The 21,619-nt window shown below is 36.1% G+C and overlaps 1 protein-coding gene and 1 non-coding gene across 2 annotated transcripts in view; both read left to right on the top strand.

Moving 5' to 3' along the window:
- Positions 1–21,619, top strand: part of RAD51B (RAD51 paralog B) — a 509,814-nt gene that overhangs the window by 76,997 nt on the left and 411,198 nt on the right. The gene's annotated exons all lie outside the window — the stretch shown is intronic.
- LOC139001390 (small nucleolar RNA SNORA22) lies at positions 13,586–13,693 on the top strand. The gene has a single exon (XR_011469983.1). It is a non-coding gene; the product is annotated as a small nucleolar RNA SNORA22 (small nucleolar RNA).

The following is a 21,619-nucleotide window of genomic DNA, read 5'->3' as shown; positions in this document are numbered from 1 at the left end:
TCGTTAGTTGGGACACTTGTAAGTCAAGGCCCCACTGAACATTGAATACAGAAATTGGTAAAAAAGAATCAGTATCAACTAGAATCCTGGTTGTTACTGAGGAAACACTTCTTCAGTCTTTCTGGCAAATAATAATAATAATACCAAAACTCTTGTATAAGGGAAAGAATTAGACTGGTCTCAGACATCACAACAAAGTGAAATACTAGAGGAGCAGTGTCAACAAAGTTTTGATGAAAGCAAGTATGGCCCAAGAACATTGTTCCTAATCAGGATATCATCCTATATAATAAAAGGCTAATATACAAATTGTCCCCTCGAACTGACCAGGAGGTGGGGCTGGCCCGCCAACCACCTTTGGCCCCTCCCCCTGGTCGGCCCCACCCCCGATTGGCCCTCCTACCCCGATTGGGGGCGGGGCTGGCCTGCCAACTGCCCATGGCCCCTCCCCCTGGCTGGCCCTGCCTCCACTTGGCCGCCCCACCCCGATCAGGGTGGACCAGCCAGACCCCACCCATGTACGAATTCATGCACCAGGCTTCTAGTTGAGGAATAAAGGTGACAGGCACATAATCCTCAAATGTGAAAGAATTCAGAGAATATAGCATCTGTGAGATTTCACTGGAAAATCTACCTATTAAATTTAGCCAACCAAGAGATGAATCAAAATAAAAGCTGATTGTGAATATTAAGTAGATTTACATATAAACCTAAGATTTAGAAACTCTAGACGCTGTGGTAACGGAACAGAATGGAAATGTTACACATCATGGCCAGTAAAACAAAAATTGAGAGATAGGTGGAAAGGAAGAGGAAATTATTAATCTATTTATCTTTCATACCAACAATTCAGTCAATACTAAGATTTTAAATAGTTTTAGCCCTAACCGGTTTGGTTCAATGGATAGAGTGTCAGCCTGTGGACCCAAGGGTTCCAGGTTCGATTCCAGTCAAGGGTACCAGGCCTGTCCCCGATATACAGCTTTTTAAATCATGTTTTTTCCTCAAAGTTAGAGGGATTTTAACAATTAATATTCTTGGAGTGAAGAATTTATCTAAGGCTTAAGTTTTCCTAAGTTTCATTTTAGCTTCTACTAATTTTAAGTTAAAAAATATATATGTAATTTTAAAAAGCAAGTAACATTCTTATCCCAGAAATAATAAATTTATTTTTGTTCATTCATCTACCCTCTGTATAGGTGAAATAGCTGTCTGGAGTGATTCTCACTAAATGTTAATACCGAATATTTCTCAATGGTGAGATGTAGGATCATTTGTTTCATTTTTCATTTGTTATTATTTTATATTATTTGAATATTAATAGTGGCAATGTTTTAGTGACAGTGATATAATGAATTTATTAGCCTGAAAAATAGATGTATGCCTACATGTTTTTTATACACAGTTTTATATCCTCATTTCTTCTAAAGCGTTTCATGACCCTTTTTCTCTTGCCATCATGTTTAAGAGTTGCACCATATTTTATCGATGTGTTATATTTCTTCTTCCAATCTTGATCTCAGTTTCTTCATTTGGAATGACAGAGTTGGATTAGATGAGTAGTTTGCAATGTTTTTCTTTAAACTGTAGAACATTCCAATAAATAAAACAATTTATAACTCTTGGAATATAGTTTCAAAGCTGTACAAATTAGGTAATTTCTGAGGTTTATTCCAATACCATAAAAACTAGTTGTTTTCTTCGGAATATTTTTTTGAGTGACTGCTTTCCATGGTTAAAAAAAAAAAATCAGGTAATAGCCATAATCTTGAGTCAAACTTTTAAAGTGAAAGGGAGGGGCATATAAAAACCATCCAGTCAACTTTCCTAACTTTTAGATACAAGGAAACCAATTTAAGTTGCTTGACTAAAACGAATGAGACTTGAGCCCAGATCTCCTGACTTCCTGTGCTGTTCTTTCTCCAATAGTGCATGTAAATACACACACACACACACACACACACACACACACACACACACACTTAAATGATGGCCAGGAAAGATACAATTTTATCTTAACCTATTTCACATGTAGACTAACTTGTAAATGTCAGGAACTATACCTAATTTATAGTGTATGTATTTTCTTCCTCATGAAAAGGGATCAGCAGTGCAGGCATTTTTGAACTCTGAAGTTCCAGGAGTTAGAAAGGAAAGTGAGTGGGATTCAAAAGCATTTACTTGTCAAAGATTCGGAATTTACTGTGGTTACTGAGATTAAAATAAAACTAAAACTTGACTTGGCAGAGGATTAAAAACCAAGCAGCTCCAAAGTGTGTGTACATCATGGAGAAGATGCCATTTTCCCTTCTGGCGTCCACGGGGGAAGGGAGTATTGTTTCTTTGTGTAGCTGGAGCTGATTTATTTAGTTATGATTTCAACATGCCTACAAGGCAAACCCCAGAAAACAATGCATAACAACACTAACCAGAACAAATGGTGCTTTTTCCCTCTATATCCCCTCACCCCCTCTAAAGTTTTTCAAATAAAACAGCAGTGTTTTTTCTTTATTTCAAATTGTTTAAGTGTCTTTGATATGTTTACCTATTGGGTGTGGCAGGTTTTAGAATCTTAAGTTGTAGTACAGGTTCCTGAACAAGAAAGAGAATGAAAGGTGATGTGGCTTGATTAATGGAATGTGTAGAATGTAAAGTTGTGACAGGTATTAGAGTCTGCCTGAGGCTGCTTTTAGCAATAGACCTTCTTGTTAAAAGCCCCATTATTATTGGAAATTTATTTTGGAAACAATGAAAGAAGAAATTTGACAGAAAAGTAGAATAAACCACTTTGTCTCATATTTCCTTTCTACATAGGCACTTTGAAGGGATACCTTAAATATTGTGAAGTCTTAATTATCCTGGGAGAGAACGCCATTATCACTATCCTCACAAACTTGAGTAAATGCACATGGCATTGCACTAGGTATAGCACAGAGAAAATTAGCAAACAAGATCCTTATCTTTTTGGAGTTTACAAAGAGTTGATATCCTAGCATGCAGTTCCACAAACCCAAAACTCATTTTTCCACACACTCTGTAAACAGCCCCTCCCTTCCTGTATTCTCTATCTTCAATGGCCTCCCGGTCCTCTCCGCTGGCAGCCTCATATTCATCTTGAGTCCTTATGTTCCCTTAGTCTCCACAACCAATCTATCGACAAGTGCTGTCCCTTCTGTCTCCAAAATTGCTGTTGAATATGTTTGTTTCCTTTTCTCCGTTCTCATAACCATTGCCCTGTTTAGGCTCTTTTATCTTTCAGTCCCATTCTTAGGAGAGCTGTTTTTCCCCTTTCAGGCTTTCTATTTCCCAGTCCATCCTCCCTACTTCTCTCAAATCTCTTTCTTTAAAGACAGATCGGATCATATCATTCTCTGGCTCAAAAACCTTTGATGGGTCCCCATTATGTTAAGGGATAAAGTCTAACACCTTAGCTTGTCATGCACGGGGTTCATAGTCTGGCTCCATCTGCTTCTTCTCCACTCATTTTCTACCACAATTTCTCCCTCCCTAACTCTCTGTTGCTAGGCACAGAAGTACGTTTACTCTTGTCCCACCAACTCCCTCATAGTTCCTTGAGCTTGCTTTTTCTCTTTGTGCTTTGATCCCACTGTTCTTTGCTGGAGCTAATGTGGAGGAACTGAAGAAACCAAGATTTTACAAAGAACACTCTTGACAGAATAGGACAGAAGAAACAAGCCATGTTCCCAGAACCAGGCAATAGGTGCAACCATTAGGAAAGAGTTTGGGCAAGTAACTGCAGACTACTTCTTTCCATGGCCAACCAGGAGGAAGGACTTGGCTCTGTAAGGCACTGGGGCGAGAGCAGTGATGAAACTGGTTTGTAACGATGTTCAACGGAGGCCTCCTTCCTATCGATACACATAGTCAGGAGCCCACTCTTATATCATAGCTGGAGGACAGAGGAAAAGAACCATAGTAGATTTCCTAGTGGAGCAGTTAAGCTCAAGAAAACCCATTACCCTCATCTACCTACGACTCCTACCTTATTTCACTTTCCAAGGAGCAAAGAATGGATCAGAGCTCTCAAGATTAAATCTTCACATTGATGCGTTGTTAAAGAGTGTAGAGCAGTGGTTCTCAACCTTCTGGCCCTTTAAATACAGTTCCTCATGTTGTGACCCAACCATAAAATTATTTTCGTTGCTACTTCATAACTGTAATGTTGCTACTGTTATGAATCGTAATGTAAATATCTGATATTCAGGATGGTCTTAGGTGACCCCTGTGAAAGGGTCGTTCGACTGCCAAAGGGGTCTCGACCCACAGGTTGAGAACCGCTGGTCTAGAGAATAGAGCCAGAGAAGGCGAGTCTAAGGAGTAAACTGACTGAAGGAAAACAGCAGCTCTTTACTTTGAGTTCCCGAGGAAACCGAGGCTTCCCCGTGCTTGTGCCCAGGCATGCTTCTACCTAACCCTTGCACATTCTTGATTAACTTTTGTCCATTTTGTACATGTTTGATTCTTTAAAAAAATTTTTATTATGTAAGTAACGTATTAATATATTCAAAATATTCAGAATATCTATGGAGAGTACTTTAAGTTCCCCTCACAACCATCCTTTTCAATCCCACTAACCTCTCCACCAAGAGCAGAAAATGATGCCTATTTTCAGTTTGGGATCTATTCCTCAGACCTTTTTCTGTGCATTGACTTAGAAATAGAGGTGTTGGCAGATAAATAGGCTTATGAAAGAAAGACATATAGTATTGCTTTATTGCTTTGTGTTTGTGTGTACTTTTCCCACAAAAACAGTATCATACTGCCTCTCATTTGGCAAAATTGCTTTTTAGATTTTACAATATATCTTGGAGATCTTTTCATATTGGTAGATATAGATGATTTATCACATTTTTTCCAACTTCTACTCTCTGGTATCATCTTTAATGCTAGCCTGACTTTTTCCTCTTCTCTTGGTGGTCTCACATGGACAATTAGAAGGTAAAAGGGGGAAAAATTACAGCAACCACGTATTGATTCTGATGCCAATTACGTAAGGAATAAGCTTGCAGTTGTTGGCTGGGGGAGGAATGTTTTCCTTAAAAATTAGAATGTTGGACACAGTTCAAAGGACATCACTGACATTAACACCCTCTCCCCTCTGTTTACTCCCCCCAACCCCCCTCCCAATTACTGGCATCGCTGAAAATTAAATGGAACCAGGGATCTTTGTGGTATATATACATCTGGTTTTTCCTTTTCCATATGTCTAAGTCCTCCCTTCTCAATTGCTTCTGTTTAGCAATTAATTTAAATTCCCAAATTAATTCTAGAAGCAAATTTGAAATCTGTAAAATGCGGGGATTAGATGCTCTTTTAGGGCTTTTATACCTCTAGGATTCTTTTATGTTATAGACAAAAAGATGTATAGGACTGAGTCAAAGTGAATGGGAGGTTCTGAGACATTTGCACTTATTATATGCTTTGATTTTAAAGATTTAAGAGGTACCATCATATACCAGGAGCAAAAGGTGAGGAGTCAGGGATTGAGGGAATCAGGCCCCAGCCCATCACTGACTCTCTGTGATTGCAGGTCACTCCTTGCTCTTAAATTTTCCATCTGTAACATGTAATAGATTATTTCTGGCTCTTAACTTACCCAGGGATGTTTTGTAAAAAAAATAAAGATAATCACTGCCTGTTATACTGTGCTCCTCAGTACAGATTCTACATAAATTAATGGCAGCAGTGGGGTGGTTATTTAAGAAATTTCTTGAGAAGTACCCAGAATAGGTCACCTAAAGTTTTTATTATTTCTCTTAGGCCAGTGAAGAGTGTTCTATGTTAGGTAGAACAATGCTGAAGACTGATAGAAAAGTAAAAGGTTTGTAACACTGCAGGAGCCCATGGATGCTGGATATGGCTCTTTCCAACTGTAATGTTCTCAGTCATTTGGTGCCTTTTATAATAATTAACAACCTATCTTTTAGTTTAGGTGTGTTTTTTTTTTGGTATATTTGTATTTTGTGTTGTTCAAATATTCTCTGTGAGTAGTCATTTAGATAATCTTGGAATAGAAGGTCATATGTAAAATTTGCCACTTTACTTGAATTCTAACCCTTCTTGTAGACTTATTGTGTCAGATTCTCATTCTAAATTCCCTTTTTCACCTTCTTTGATTGGTTGCTTTTTGTTATAAGAAACATGTAAGAAACTCCTTGAAAAATACCTGTTGTTCTTTCAGTTGATACAAAACACCAGGAAACTTTCTCTTTAAAGAAAAAACAATTGTAGAAAGGAGCTATTTCTCTGAGGGGAGACTTTAAAGAAATGCATTCTTTTCTCAGTGCACTGCTTTCCAAATTGACATCAGCCCAGGGGGTGTGAAAATTCTTCCAAAGCTTCCTGTCCCTCGGGTGAACAATACTGACACATGATGGCATGAAGTCAGTCGTGTTTGCTGCTTCTTTTCTGCATCTGGAGGCTATTCTGTTGTGATGTAAAAAATTAAGATTATAATTTTTAAAGTATATATTTCACAATCAAAGTATTTATAAATACATATGAAACTTGTTCTATGTATAACCTATGAGAAGTGGAATGGCCATGTTTATAACTCAGTAGGTAAACTGCTCTGGAATGCTTCTGACAGTCTCAACCGAGGCGAGACATTATGAACTGATTTGGTAAGGAAGGGTCTGTTTGCTTATTCAGCAGTTTCATATGAATTTAAAAAGATGGCTGGTGTTTGCTTTAGTTTCCAACTTAAGTTTGTTATGTCCATAGAACATGTTTTCTTTCTATCTGTAGATTTAGTGGAATTGGCCTTGGAATATGGCTTTGCAGATAGAAAATAAAGGTTACTTATTTGATTCCTCTTAAACTTTAGAATTCAAATCAGTCAAGTAATCAAGAAGGGCAATTGGGAAGATACACTGTTGTTTTTCCTTTCTTTACTTGAAAACATAAGCTGAATTTTTTACTTTAAAAATTACTATTGAAATAACCGAAGTTTAATAGCATCATAGAAAATTTGGAAAATGGTGAGGGGAATGAACTGTAAGGGATAGGATTTGCCCTGGGGTTGAGGAATACAAAGTTCTTGATGTATTCCAGACTTCCCAGAGCACTTTTTTTTTTTCTGTGTGAATGTTGTATGTTATGTTGTATGCCTGCATGGGTCATCCTGCCTTGGGGGAAAGAGTTGTATATTTATTTTCTAATTACAATATAATTTTTACATGTGGATGTGGATGAGTCACATCATTCTGCCTTGCCTTCATTTCTTCATCTGTAAAATGATAATGGTTATATAATTGGAGATTTATTTAATTCAGTGGAGGCAAACCTTTTAAGTTACAGAGATTACTTTCACTGTGAATGAATTTAAGACAGGAAGATAGCATTGCCACATTTGTGCATTCTTCTACCTTTAAGAATGGAATCACTTTTTTTCCTTTGGCATAAAAATAGTGATTAGGCTCCCAAGATAGTTTGAGTGCCTCATGCATGTTCTAGCTGGCAACAATCTGAACCATCTTGCAATTCAGCATCTGGTTTATACATGAGACCCCTATAATTAGCCAGTAGTATTTCTCAGCCTTGTCTTTCAGGAAGATTTATGGCATACCTCAGGTGGTGTCAGATAGCAGGCAGAAGACTAAATAGCGAGCTCTCTTAATTTAGAAAAATTCCGTCCCCCTGATTCCAATATTGCTAAATAAAATATTATTCTTTATAAAAAAACCGGTTTCCCTCTTCATTTGAAATGATTGATAGCTTTACTATCTGAGCCACCTAAGAGGTTTAAGCTCCTTGGGTGTGGTTTTAGAGTTTTAGGAAATCTCGGAAGAGCTGGCCTTCGGAGGGGATAGGCTGATGGTATGTTCTGGAGTGCTATTCAAGGAAGACTTATTAGGCCAGGTGCTTTTCATGTCTGCATCTGCCGGAGTGAAAAACTGTGGAGGCAAGAGTTTGTCTCAGTAAAAGTTTTCATGTGTTCTCTTCCCAGGACAAAATGACTTTTTAATGCATGCAAGAATCCAAATAATTTATAGGTAATCAATATCAACAAAAGGTGTGCTTATTTCTGATTAGTTACAAGTTGATACACACTCCTATGGCTGTGTTCTGCTTAAGCTATAATTATCAGAGAAATCTCGTTAAACAGGATTTTCTGAAATGAAGCCTGTTAATTATATCAGACCCTTTGGTTTTATGTGGAACTATTAGCATGGTGTGAATTGAAAGCTGGTTGTGCACCCTACTTACTTGGAAAGTTCTTCACCTCAAATTTTGCTTCAAATCCATGACTTCTATTAGAAAGGGCACAGTGAGAGGCAACAGATTTCTAAGCCGAACTCTTTTCCTTAAATATCCCTCAGTGATCAAATTGCCTTGTATGAGTGGATTCCCATCAAGGGTTTGGGTTTGGTCAGTTTCAGGACATCTTATCTAAACATTCTTTTAGGGATAGGTCTATGCTGGTTAGACCCATAGAAATCAAAATTATCAACACAGTGATGACAGTGTAATTAGCCACATCTATCAGCAGTGCTTAATCAACTATATCTGAGGCTGCTGAAAAGTCCGCTGTGGTAAAATTCTGGTGTTACCCTTGACTCATATTAATGACCCTAAAGATTTTGAACTGAGCTCTGTAAATGGCATTGACTCTAACCTGGAATTTACACTTTACCTGTAGGTAAAAAGTGTACAAAGTTAGGAAACTAGCTCAAAACCAAACTCACCTTACAGCTAGGATAAATGATGGTAGAGTGAAAAATGGACAGTAAGAAGTTTTAGTGAGTAGGACCCTCAAAGGAAGCTTAAATAAGTGCTTTTGGTATTCAGTTTTTTTTTTTTTTTTAAAAATCAACGTCTTAAACTCTTACAGTAGATTTTATGTAAATTGTTCGTGCTAAATATTTGCAATGTATATTCCTATTTCTTTATACTTCCCATTTGATGAGGTTTTTAAACCGTGGTTTGCTGGAGGGGAAAAATAAACCCAAACCTAAACCGCATAGAACAAATTGAATTACAAACCTGGTGTGGTCCTTTAACTCAATTACATCTAATTTGTGTTATTTTAGCCATCCTGGGTGGCAGCTGTTCTGTGTGAATGCCCACAAACATTTTCAATGTAAGAATTTGTCCTGATTATAACTCCTTAAGGTTAGTAGTAGCCTATTTCTATTTTAATGGGCAAAGTTATAGATTAATTTGGTGTATCAGGACCTTTTTAAAAACTAAAAATTTAGTTGGTTTGTTCTTTAAATAGGCTTTTAAAAAATTAAACATCTAATGTGTACTTTAAATGTTAATTTAAAAATATTTTTATAACTTTACCTTATTTTCTTATTTCTTCTGCTTCTACTTAAGTTTTTCCTAAAAAATAACCTCCTAACTACTTTATTCAGGCAATTATGAATTTGAGGGCAAGGAAATACCAAATTTTAGATTTTGATACACTCAAATATTTTGACATCCTAAACCAAAACTTGGAATGATCTGGGAAGAAAGACATGAAAAAAAAATTGTTCAGTTCAATATAATTCAGTTAGAATTGAGTTAGGGTTGAGTCTGAACTTGCAGAAATGAAGAAATTGAAACCCAAAGGATTCATGCAAAAGCAGATACAGGAATCACTTACATGATTGGTGTCTAACAATTGATAGTACATCCTTCACTCATCTCCCATTTGTCTTTAGTTATTACTTTTATTTTTTTCCGGAGATTCATCTTTTGAGCAAATACTTAGTTTAATTCATTGCATATTACTAATGAATAGGAAAAGGACATTTAAGTGTCTATAATATTAGAAGTGAAATATGCAGAATATCAATGCAGAAGAGAACATGTGATAGAAGGACCTCAACTAATTTTCTAAGGTGGACAGTTGCTGAGTAGAGAATATAGTGAAGCAATACTATGTAACAAAGAGAAATGGAAGAAAAATCTTAATTCCTCAAAAATGACCTATGAATATGTTTGGAAAGACATTGTTTTTCTACTATATTCAGTAATTTTCTATTAGCAACTGAACAGCTGCTGTGGGTTAGGTATTGTTCTAGGTACTGAGCCTTCAAAGATGAGTAAGTTACAGGTCCCTATTTTGGAGGAACCTACCTATAATAGGGATGGCAAGCATGTAAATAATAATTTCTAGCACCATATGGTGAGTGATAGAGGTTTGAATAAATTCAAAGATTCATATTTTGTTATGGGGAGAATATAGGATTAAAGTTAGGATATTAGATCAAAACAAGTGTATTTTTTAAAAAAATACATACTACTGTACATGTGACATACTTTTCACTAGCCATTTAATCAGTTGCTAGTTGATCCATAGACTTAGGAATATAAATTGTTTAAATTTATGGTATCTGTCGCTGTCTACACTACTTTCCTACCATTCTCTACTTAAGGAGGAAAGTAACAACATGATCATTTGAAGCACTTTCTTTTACATTATTTCATTTTAATTAATTTTGAACTATACCAAGTTCAATAACATTTTTTCAAGTTTACATCATCCTGTATTTCTCTTTTATATCTGACCTTGACTGTCTACCTTTCTACTACTTGAAACTTCTCCCGGGTTTTCAATGGCAGTGTGTTTTTTGATTCCTCTCTTGCTTTTCTAACCTTACTTGGTGTTCCCTTTGCTGGCTTCACCTCTGTGTTAGTTATCCATTGCTATAACAAATTACTTTAAAATTTAGAGTCTTTTAATAATGAATATTTATTATCTCACAGTTTCTGTGGGCCAGTAATACTCTATCTTTTTTTTTAGTGTTTTTTTAAAATTTAAATTCTTTTTTAAAAAATTCTTTATTGTTTAAAGCATTACATATATCTCCTTTCTTCCCCCATTGACCTCTACCCAGCCACTCCCACCCCTCAGCACAGGCCCTCACCCCTCTACTGTCTGGTTTCAGTGGTTATGCTTATATGCATGCACACGAGTCTTTTGATTACCCTATCTGTCTTATTCACATTCACGTGATAAACATTTCAGCATTCAGTAGATAGTGTTGAATGCTTCATAAATGGATGCTATTATTCTAGTTGAGGTTCTCATCACTTCACTCCTAAATGGCTCCACCAACTTCTTTGTGGCTTCCAATCTTTACCCCATGCTGCTGTTAAACCACTCTCCCTAAAGAAATTCATGCTGCTGCTTCCCTAAGCATGACCAATTGTGACTCTCATTGGCCTAATCTTTAAGGTTATATTGGTCTTCTTGGCATTCAAAGCATTCCATATACCTAGTTATTCAACCATGTTTCTTAACAAACACATACTTTACTTAAACTGATTCCTTATACCTTATACCAATCCCTGTCCCCATCCCTAATACTATGTTCAGTCTTACTTCTTGACTTCATTATTAATTTTGTCCCTCACCTATAATGCTTACTCTCCTTGGTTGTTTTTGTTTTTGTTTTTTTATATATTACTATTCTGTCTCTTAGCTCATATCTTGTTACGTTCCTTTCAACTTTTTAAAAAAATATGTTTTTATTGATTTGAGAGTAAGGGAGAGGGAGATAGAAACATCAATGATCAGAGAGAATCATTGATCGGCTGCCCTCTTTACACCCCCCACTGGGGATTGAGCCTGAAACTCAGGCATATGCCTGACGTAGAATCTAACCATGACCTCTTGGTTCATAGGTTGACACTTAACCACTGAACCACGCCGTCTAGGCCCTTTCAAAGCCATTTTGAACTTTCCTGGCTCAGTCTAATTTTTATTCTTTGAATTTCTTTTATACTAATGCTCAATATCAAACAGTGTATTTCTTTATCTTTAGCTTGAGTTAATTTCCATTCTCAACCAGAATTTCAATTATCTCAGAGCAAAATCCTTTCACTTATGTGTCTATTATACTGAGCCCTTTAAGTACATGTTGGTTGATTGATTGAAAATTAGAAAACTTGACTCAGCTGTAAAAAATTCTCTTTGTGGTGCTGCTGGATGAATTTTAACTCCCAGAGACATTAATGAGGATAAACTTGGACTTAGGATAGTTTGGAACTACACTTCATCTTCATGAAGAAGTATTGCTGTATAAAGAGATTAATTTTTAAAAATGTTCCCTCTGGCCAACTATCAAAACTGGCTTTTAGCCTTGAACTATCAAAGCTAATGCTTCAGTGTAGCCTGGAGCAGAACAGGTATTAAGTAGCAAGCAATTCAAGGTCTCTGATCCCTAGCCTGCCTCAGCTCTGGGTCTGGCCAAGCCCTTTGGCACAGATAAGTGGAACAAGGAATGTACTTTTATCTTCTCTCTCTTGAAACTTTCATGGATTCAATTCACAAAGAAAGGGCAGTAATTAAAATTTTGTGTCAGCATCTTCTCATTCATCTAGAAAAGTTAAAGGCAGGTAATAATAATCAAAATGCAAGTATACATACAGTCTGAAAATAATGTTGGGGTTAATTGTGTTCTATAATATTCTCGGTGTATTTTGTACCAGCTCTGGAGAATGAGGCCCAAGAGCCAGTGGGAGCTAAAGCCTAGGTTCTTTTGGTAACGTTAACTTTAGTTCAGTGCTTTTGCTGAGATGGAACACTATTCACATTATTAGTTTCTATTAATATTACTTTGTATCTGCTTAAAACTTCTCTGTTTTCTCTCTTTCTCTACCTTCCTTTCTTCATTATCCCCCTCCTAAAGCCACAGGTAGGGTATTTGGTCATAGTTAGAAAGAGGAACATTCAAATTTTCATTACAGCCATCTGTAATTCTTGTTAGGTTTGTATTTTAGGGTTATTTATAATATCAGGTGTTTCAGTCAAGAGTCTCAACTTTAGCACTGGAATATGAGAAGTAGAGAAATTAAGGGAAATTGAAAAGGCTAAAGCTCTTGATTCTTGCCTTTTATTCTTACAGTAATGACTTCTGGACATGTAGCTTGGAGAAGATATAGAATATCAGTTGTGAATTTACGTGGTTACTGCCCAGATCACTTCAATTCATACATCCTGCCTCTGCAGTTCCTTCCTCTAGAACCCCTGCACTTGGGGGCCTCCTCATAATAGCCAATCTGATGGTAATAACTCTATTACATCTGAGTCTTCTTTCTCCTCCTCCTCCTCCTCCTCCTCCTCCTCCTCCTCCTCTTCCTCTTCTTCTTCTTTTTTCTTCTTCTCCTTCTCTTAAACATATTTTTATTGATTTCAGAGAGGAAGGGAGAGGGAGAGGGAGAGGTAGAGAATGAAACATCAATGATGAAAGAGAATCATTAATCAGCTGCCTACTGCATGCCCTACACTGGGGATTGAGCCTGCAACCTGGGCATGTGACCTGACCGGGAATTGAACCGTGACCTCCTGGTTCATAGGCTGATGCTCAACCACTAAGCCATGCCGGCCAGGTTTAGTTTTCTTCTTTATTCATCCTGTACTTCTCCACATATGCTCCACTTATCTACCCAGTGAACAATCTCCAGCTATATTTAAAGGTAAAAGTGGTTAAGAAGTTGGAGGAGAGAGTGAGGCAGGGAGGGACAGAGACAAACATGAAAAAGTGTCAGGGAGCAGCAGTGTGATGTCAACCTCAAAGCATTCTAGTCCATCTTGGTCTTGTTGCCACCCTTTAAAGTTTCTAAATGAGTTTAAAATAAAAACTAAATACTTTGTGCTAGAGCAATGTCTGTTCTTTTCCTCTGCATTGAAAGGACTGTTCATCCTTTTAAATGTATTCATAAAGTCAGCACATTATTAAAAAAAATACAACTAAATAAATGTGTTTGTATTTCAGTCCTCAACACACAAATAAGATACTTTTCTGAAAATCTTCAATGATATTCTTAAAACCAGATCTCCTGGTTTTTGCTTAGTTCCATCTTCCTTGATCACTCTGCTGCATTTGATGCAAATTTGAATATTCCCTTCTTGAAAAAAGGAAGTAACTTATTGCACACAGCTTTTGCCACATGAAATCTTGTCTAATCAGCCTCATTTGAAAGTACATATTTTGTTTGATGGCATTTGCAAATTATCCCACCCCCACCAGGACTTGCCATATGAAAATGCTTCCATATGCTAAAAGTTAGCTTACTCATTTTACTGAAGGAGAAAAAAAAGAAAGAAAAATGTACTTTACTGACACGCTGTATTATAAACATGAAGCTGCAGCCTGGGCAGGGTTGGCAGTGGCAGCCCCTCCGAGCTCACTGTAAACAGCGCTGCAGCCTTGGGACCTCCCAGTTCAACATGAGTGTGCAGTGTTGTTTTTGCCCCACAGAAGTAAATTGTTAAAAATGCAACTGAGTCATATATGATTGGAAAATACTTAAATACAGTTAGCATATAGCATTTAACTCTGATTTCTAACAGATCTGAACATTTTAAATACTAACTGCTTTTGCTTTCAGATTCTTTGGATATCTCAAGGCATTTGTTTCAACAGCCACGACTCTGGTCTGGGCCCCCAACACCTCATGCCTAGATTACAGCAATAGTCTTCTCCTTGATCTCCCTAACATCAGTCATTTTCCCTTTTAACCTGTCCTGCTGCTGCTATAAGATAATCTTTCTTAAACAACATTATGCCTTCTCCCATCAACTGATCTCATTTATCGTAATCTCACTAATATTTCCCTCAAAACCTGATTTATAATTTCCTGTAAGGAGTCTTTGTGATAATCTCATTTGGCCCTGTTTTTCCACAGTATTTTTCAACCACACTCCTACTCTATTACATTTATGTTGATTTATTGAAGATTTTAAAAAATTATTGTATGTATGTTCTTTTCTTTTCAAGTGTATGTTAGAATGGAGTCTAATATATATATCTGGTATAATGAACTCCCATATGACATTCACATAGTTTTATCTACTGTTAACATTGAGTTACATTTCCTCTTTCTTTCTCAAACATACCTATATATATATACATCTCATTATACATTTGTTCAGAACCATTTGCTAGTAAATTACAGAGGTTGTGACCATTCACCCTAAATACTTCAGCAAAGTGTCCATTAAGAATAATGACACTGTTTTACATAACCACAGTATATTGATCAATTTCCGTACTGTATTATTATCTAGTATATGGCTCTAATTAAAATTTTAGCTATTATCCCAGTATAACCTTTATGGGTAATTGGGGATATATGATTTTTTTTTTTTTTTAGTCATGTTTCTAGTTTTCTTTACTAGAGCAGCTTCTTAGCTTATCTTGTATGACATTGACATTTTTGAAGAGTACAGGTCCTTAATTTTGTGGAATGCCTCATTTGGGTTTGCCTAACTATTTCCACTATACTTGATCTCCCCAGCTTTGTTGTAGTTTAAATCTCTGTATGTGTGCATACATATGCTATGTGCTTATGTGTAAGTCTTCTTTTCCAAACTAGACTATAAGTTCCTTGGAGACAGAAATGATTCCTCTTGTTCATTTTTGTTCTTCATGCTTTCAAGCACATATAAACTTTGCCTTTAACAAAAATTAAACATATTCATAAGCCAAAAGTTCTTACCTATTCTAGGTTAAAAGGATGCTTTAAAACATACAGAGAAAAATGTATCAGATTAATTAAGTCTCAGTAATTAAGGATGTCAAAAAATGCTATGGTGACAATAGAAGCATTATGTTTTTCTTCAGAGACTTGAAGGAAATTGGCTACTGCAGAGTGTAATGTAATATGGGGCATGCTCAGAACACTATGAATCCTGTACTAATTGGCCTGTGTTGTTTTCATCATTCCACTAAGAAAACCCTTAGCAATAGTATTAGAACTCTTTTCCATAAACAGAATTCCAAATAGCATTTGCATCTGACCTGGTATTTCAGTAGGCACTGAAGTTAGCATGAAATATCTTAGACTTCAAAAATATGTCTCACGAGATTGGAAATATCTAAGGTTGTCAAGAAAAGGTCTTTTATTATCCATAATTATTCTTTCATTATCATCTAAGCAAAGTTATAAGAAAGTGACTTATCCAAAGTTTTAGGGACAAGCACAAGTCAGAAGTTTTTAATTTTGAAGTCAGCATCTGAAAAGAGCATTTTAGAGGCTCTGAAACCCATGACTTATTTGTAAAGATCCAGAGTAAGCTTGAATTTGTTATTTAGGATTAGGATTTCAGGAATTTATATTACATCATTTTCTCTTGTTTTGATGAAGAGCATTTAATATACTGGTTTTCTTAGTATTGACTTTCATAGCTCATTTGGAGGCAGTTATTATCCCAGGTGATTACTTATCTCTGAAGGCCTAGTCTAACTCTACATTTATCTGAGCTTACTGAATAGCTCCACATTACTCAGCACACACTGCCGTGAAGATACTTTTAGGAGTAACGGCTGACATTCTCCATACTGTGGTTTGTCTCTGTGTATGTGCCTGTGGATAACTTGGCAATCGCTTCCTCAGTGAAATAACAGTCAGTGTGGTTCAGCCAAAGTTTAAAGGAATAAAATAACCGAAGTGGGAGTTTTTTATACAATGCCAAATGATACTATCCTTGCTTCTTTCTTATTGAATTGTTCAGGTAATAGGTAGTGTTTCATTGCCTTGGAAGGTCTTAAAAACAAAACAATACAAAGCAAACAAACAAAGAAAAACCAATAAACAGGAAATACCAAGTTAGTAAATGATTTATTTCCTTGCCACAGTATTAAGCCAAGAACACTTCCTGTAACTCAAAAATGTATGCTTAGATCAGAATCTGATTTTGAGAATGAAAAACATCTTATCTATTTTTTCCAGGATCAAGTTTAATAGAAAAGTGGTGATGCACTAATCTTTTCACAGACATGATTTGAGCATATTTCGTATGTTTGTCAATTAAAAAAAAAGTTTTTTGAGGTTTATTTCTACTGCAGCAGGCAGAGGCACTGTGATTCACTGAATTGTGTGAATTACAGGCATGATCAAGGAACGGGCCATGGAACGTGATGGCCCCTGCAGTGTTAAAAGTGCTTTGATCTTCTGTTTTGACATGTTGAGTTTATCTTTAATTATATGTGATGACATTTGATTACTATACACTTAGATTATTATACTGTGGTTTGTAAAATGTAGTTTGTACCATATAACTTCAGCACCCGTTTTTCTGTAGTTTGCAGAGAGAGAGGTTTTCATTTTGTTTATGTGGAAATGATTTGATTTCTGAATTAGTAGACACTTCAAATGTGAAGTAGCTGGCTGCCAGGAAAAGCATGCTTCGTGTATAGTAGAGATTATCAGTGTGTTCTGTTGGACCTAGTGTCTTATTTTACAGAGGTGACAGAATTATATGTGGTTATTAATTCTGGTAACTGGCTGCTTGACTTCAGGTAAATCTCTTATGTTCTCGGGAGCTTTGAAAAATGAAAGCGTTAGACTAAATATTATCACAGGTTTCAACTCTGAAATTCTATGATTCTACTCTTCTTTAAAAGTCATGACAAACATAGTTCAGAATACAATAGAAATTCCTGACACATTTTTTTTTTAAAAGAAAGATGTTTTAAAAAATATTACATGAGTTACTGGCTTTTGACCTTGCATTTTGATATGAAATGAGGTACTTTTTATATAAGCACAATAACTTTTTCATTGCTGGGAAGAGGCAGTGGGGTTGGTGGCAACCCCACTATAAGGCTACAACTGTAGAGAGAACTTTCATTTGGAATTTTCTGTATTATGCCTCACCTTAGCCTTGGGGATATGATGCCTTTCCTTGAAATTACCTGCTTTGCTTGCAGTTACATGCCAAGCTCTGGATTCTTCTCAAATATATGCCCCACCTATGAAATGTCCTTGAGAATTTGAACTGATTGTAATTCTCAGAGGAAATTACAAAAATAATTCCTTCTTTTTGAATGGTAGCCAGATATAGTGATTTGACTTTTAACACCATTTAAATCAATTTTGCCAGTGTTCCTAATGGGACAATTAGGCAAAAAACAAAAGCAATAATGAATAAACAAACAAAATCCTTTAAGTTCAGCGCCTATTTTATTTGTTTATTGATGAGAGAGAGAGAAACATTGATTTGTTGTTCCACTTATTTCTGCATTCATTGGTTGCTGCTTGTATGTGCCCTGACCAGAGATTAAACCCACAACCCACAACCTTGGTGTATCGGACGATGCTCTAATCAACGAGCCTCGAGTGTCTTACTTAGAACATATCATTAGAGAGTATAATATTCCATGTATTTTTATTCTGGATTTTGTTTATTTTGTCAGATAACCAGTTCTTTACTTGCTAAGATGGCTTCTATTGCAAGACACCACTTCCTAACTAAGGGTAGGACCTTCTAGGAACATGTATAGTGATAGATCCATCGTAGAAACTTAAATATTTAAGTGAATTGCAATATCAGAAGCATTTTTCATCCATAAACCTGAAAAACTTAAAAGACTGAATTAATATTTGAAGTTATGAAGCTTCTTAACCAATGCTAGAGTTATCTTTGTAGCATAAATTAGTTGTATTTTTTTCCTTCTATTGGCTCTAAGATTCATTACTTTAAATTCTCATCTGTCACACACAATTATTATTCTTTTTTAAAATAATTTTTTATTGTTTAAAGTATTACATGTGTCCCCTTTTTCCCCCATTGATCCCCTCCAACCCTCCCCTCCCCCCATTCCTTCACCACCCTATTGTCTGTGTCCATGGGTTATGCATAAATGCATACAAGGTCTTTTGTTGATTACCTCCCACCCATGCACCCTCCCCTGCCTTCCCTCTGAGATTCTGCACTCTGTTCCATGCTTCCATGTCTCTGGATCCACTCTGTTCATCGGTTTATTTTGTTACTTAGATTCCATATATGAGTTTGATCATGTGATACTTGTCTTTCTCTGACTGACTTATTTCACTTAGCATGATACTCTCCAGGTCCCTCCATGCTGTCTCAAAGGGTAAGAGATTTTTCTTTTTCACTGCTGCATAGTATTTCATGGTATAAATGTACCACAGCTTTTTTATCCACTCATCTACTGATGGGTACTTGGGCTGTTTCCAGATCTTAGCTATTGTAAATTGTGCTGCTATGACCATAGGGGTGCATACATTCTTTCTGAATGGTGTTTCAGGTTTCTTAGGATATATTCCTAGAAGTGGGATCATTGGGTCAAATGGCAGTTCCATATTTAATTTTTTGAGGAAACTTCATACTGTTTTCCATAATGATTGTACCAGTCTGCATTCCCACCAGCAGTGTACTAGGGTTCCCTTTTCTCCACATTCTTGCCAGCCCTTATCATTTGTTGATTTGTTGATGGTATCCATTCTGACAGGTGTGAGGTGATACCTCAATGTCGTTCTAATTTGCATTTCTCTGATGATCAATGACTTTGAGCATTTTTTCATATGTCTCTTGGCCATCTATATATCCTCTTTGGAGAAGTGTCTATTTAGGTCCTTTGCCCATATTTTAATTTGATTGTTTGTCTTCCTTTTGTTAAGTTGTATGAGTTCCTTATATACTTTGGATATTAACCTTTTATCAGATATGTCATTGCCAAATATGTTCTCCAATACAGTGGGCTTCCTTTTTGTTTTGTTGATGGTTTCTTTTGCTGTGCAGAAGCTTTTTATTTTGATGTAGTCCCATTTGTTTATTTTCTCTGCCTTATGAGATGTGTCTGTAAACATATTGCTTGCTATGAGAGATGTCTGAGATTTTGCTGCCTATGGTTTCTTCTAGGATTTTTATGGTTTCACGACTTACATTTAAGCCTTTTATCCATTTTGTGTTTATTCTTGTGTATGGTGTAAGTTGGAAGTGTAGTTTCATTTTTTTTTTTTGCATGTATCTTTCCAATTTTTCCAACACCATTTATTGCAGAGACTCTCTTGACTCCATTATATGCTCTTGCCTCCTTTGACAAATATTAATTGAGCATAGTAGCTTGGGTTGATTTCTGGGGTCTCTGTTCTGTTCCATTGATCTATATGCCTGTTCTTGTGCCAATACCAGGCTGTTTTGATTACAGTGGCTTTGTAGTATAACCTGAAATCTGGTATTGTGTTTCCTCCAACTTGGTTTTTCTTTCTCAAGATTGCTGCAGCTATTCGGGATCTTTTTTGATTCCATATAAGTTTTTGGAGTATTTGTTCTGTGAAATATGCTGTTGGTTTTTAAATAGAGATTGCATTGAATCTGTAGATTGCCTTGGGTAGTATGGACATTTTAATGATGTTGATTCTACCAATCCATGAACACGTATGTTCCACTTGTTTATATCTTTTTCTATCTCTTTTTTCAACGGCCTGTAGTTTTCCGAGTACAGGTGTTTTGCCTCCCTGGTTAAGTTTATTCCTAAATTTTTTACTTTTTTTGTTGCAATGGTAAATGGGATTGTTTGTTTAGTTTCTCTTTCTGAGAATTTATTATTGGTGTACAAAAAAGCCACTGATGTTTGGGTATTGATTTTGTATCCTGCTACATTGCCAAATTCATTAATTAAATCTGGTAGTTTTTGGTGGAGTCTTTAGGGTTTTCTTTGTACAATATCATGTCATCTGCGAACAATGAGAGTTTTACTTCCTCCTTTCTAATTTGGATGCCTTTTATTTTTTCTTCTTATCTGATTGCTGTGGCTAGGACTTCCAGTACTATGTTGAATAAGAGTGGTAAAAGTGGACATCACTGTCTTGTTCCTGTTCTTAGGGGAAATGCTTTTAGTTTTTGCCCATTGAGTCTGATGTTCGCTGTAGGTTTGTCATATATGGCCTTTATTATGTTGAGATATGCTCCCTCTATTCCCATTTTGCTGAGACTTTTTATTAAAAATGGGTGTTGGATTTTGTCGAATGCTTTTTCTGTGTCTATTGATATGATCATATGATTTTTGTCTTTCATTTTGTTTATGTGATGTATCACGTTTATTGATTTGTGAATATTGTACCAGCCTTGCATCCCTGGAATAAATCCCACGTGGTCATGGTGTATGATGTTTTTAATATATTGCTCGATCCGATTTGCTAATATTTTGTTGCGGATTTTAGCATCTATGTCCATCAGGGATATTGGCCTGTAATTCTCTTTCTTCGTAGTGTCTTTATCTAGTTTTGGAATTAGGATAATGCTGGCCTCATAAAAAGAGTTTGGAAGTGTTTCTTCCTCTTGGATTTTTTGAAATAGTTTGAGAAGTATAGGTGTTAGTTCTTCTTTGAATGTTTGGTAAAACTCCCCTGTGAAGCCGTCTGTACCTAGGCGTTCGTTTGCTGGCAGTTTTTATTTTTTTATTACTGGTTGTATTTCATCAGTTGTTATTGGCCTATTTAGGTTTTCTGATTCTTCCTGTTTCAGTTTTGGGAGATTGTATTTTTCTAGGAATTTGTCTATTTTATTCACATTGTCCAGCTTGTTGTCATATAGTTGTTCATAGTATTTTCTTACAATCCTTTGCATTTCTGTGGTGTTAGTGGTTACTTCTCCACTTTCGCTTCTGATTTTATTTATTTGGGTCCTCTCTCTTTGTTTCTTGATGAGTCTGGCTAATGGTTCATCAATTTTGTGTATCCTTTCAAAGAACCAACTCTTAGTTTCATTAATTTTTTTTTTTGTCTCTATGTTATTTATTTCTGTTTTAATCTTTATACTTCCTTTCTTCTACTTACTCTGGGCTTTTCTGGTTCTCTTTCTAGTTCTTTAAGTTGTAGGGTTAAATAGTTTATTGCTAATTTTTCTTGT

This window comes from Myotis yumanensis, unplaced genomic scaffold (genome assembly GCF_028538775.1).
Source record: "Myotis yumanensis isolate MYYU_CA2020_CCGP unplaced genomic scaffold, mMyoYum1.0.hap1 SCAF_1, whole genome shotgun sequence".
Lineage (NCBI taxonomy): Eukaryota > Metazoa > Chordata > Mammalia > Chiroptera > Vespertilionidae > Myotis > Myotis yumanensis.
The sequence above is the reverse complement of the archived record's forward strand: the minus strand, read 5'-3'. Positions and strand labels throughout refer to the sequence as shown.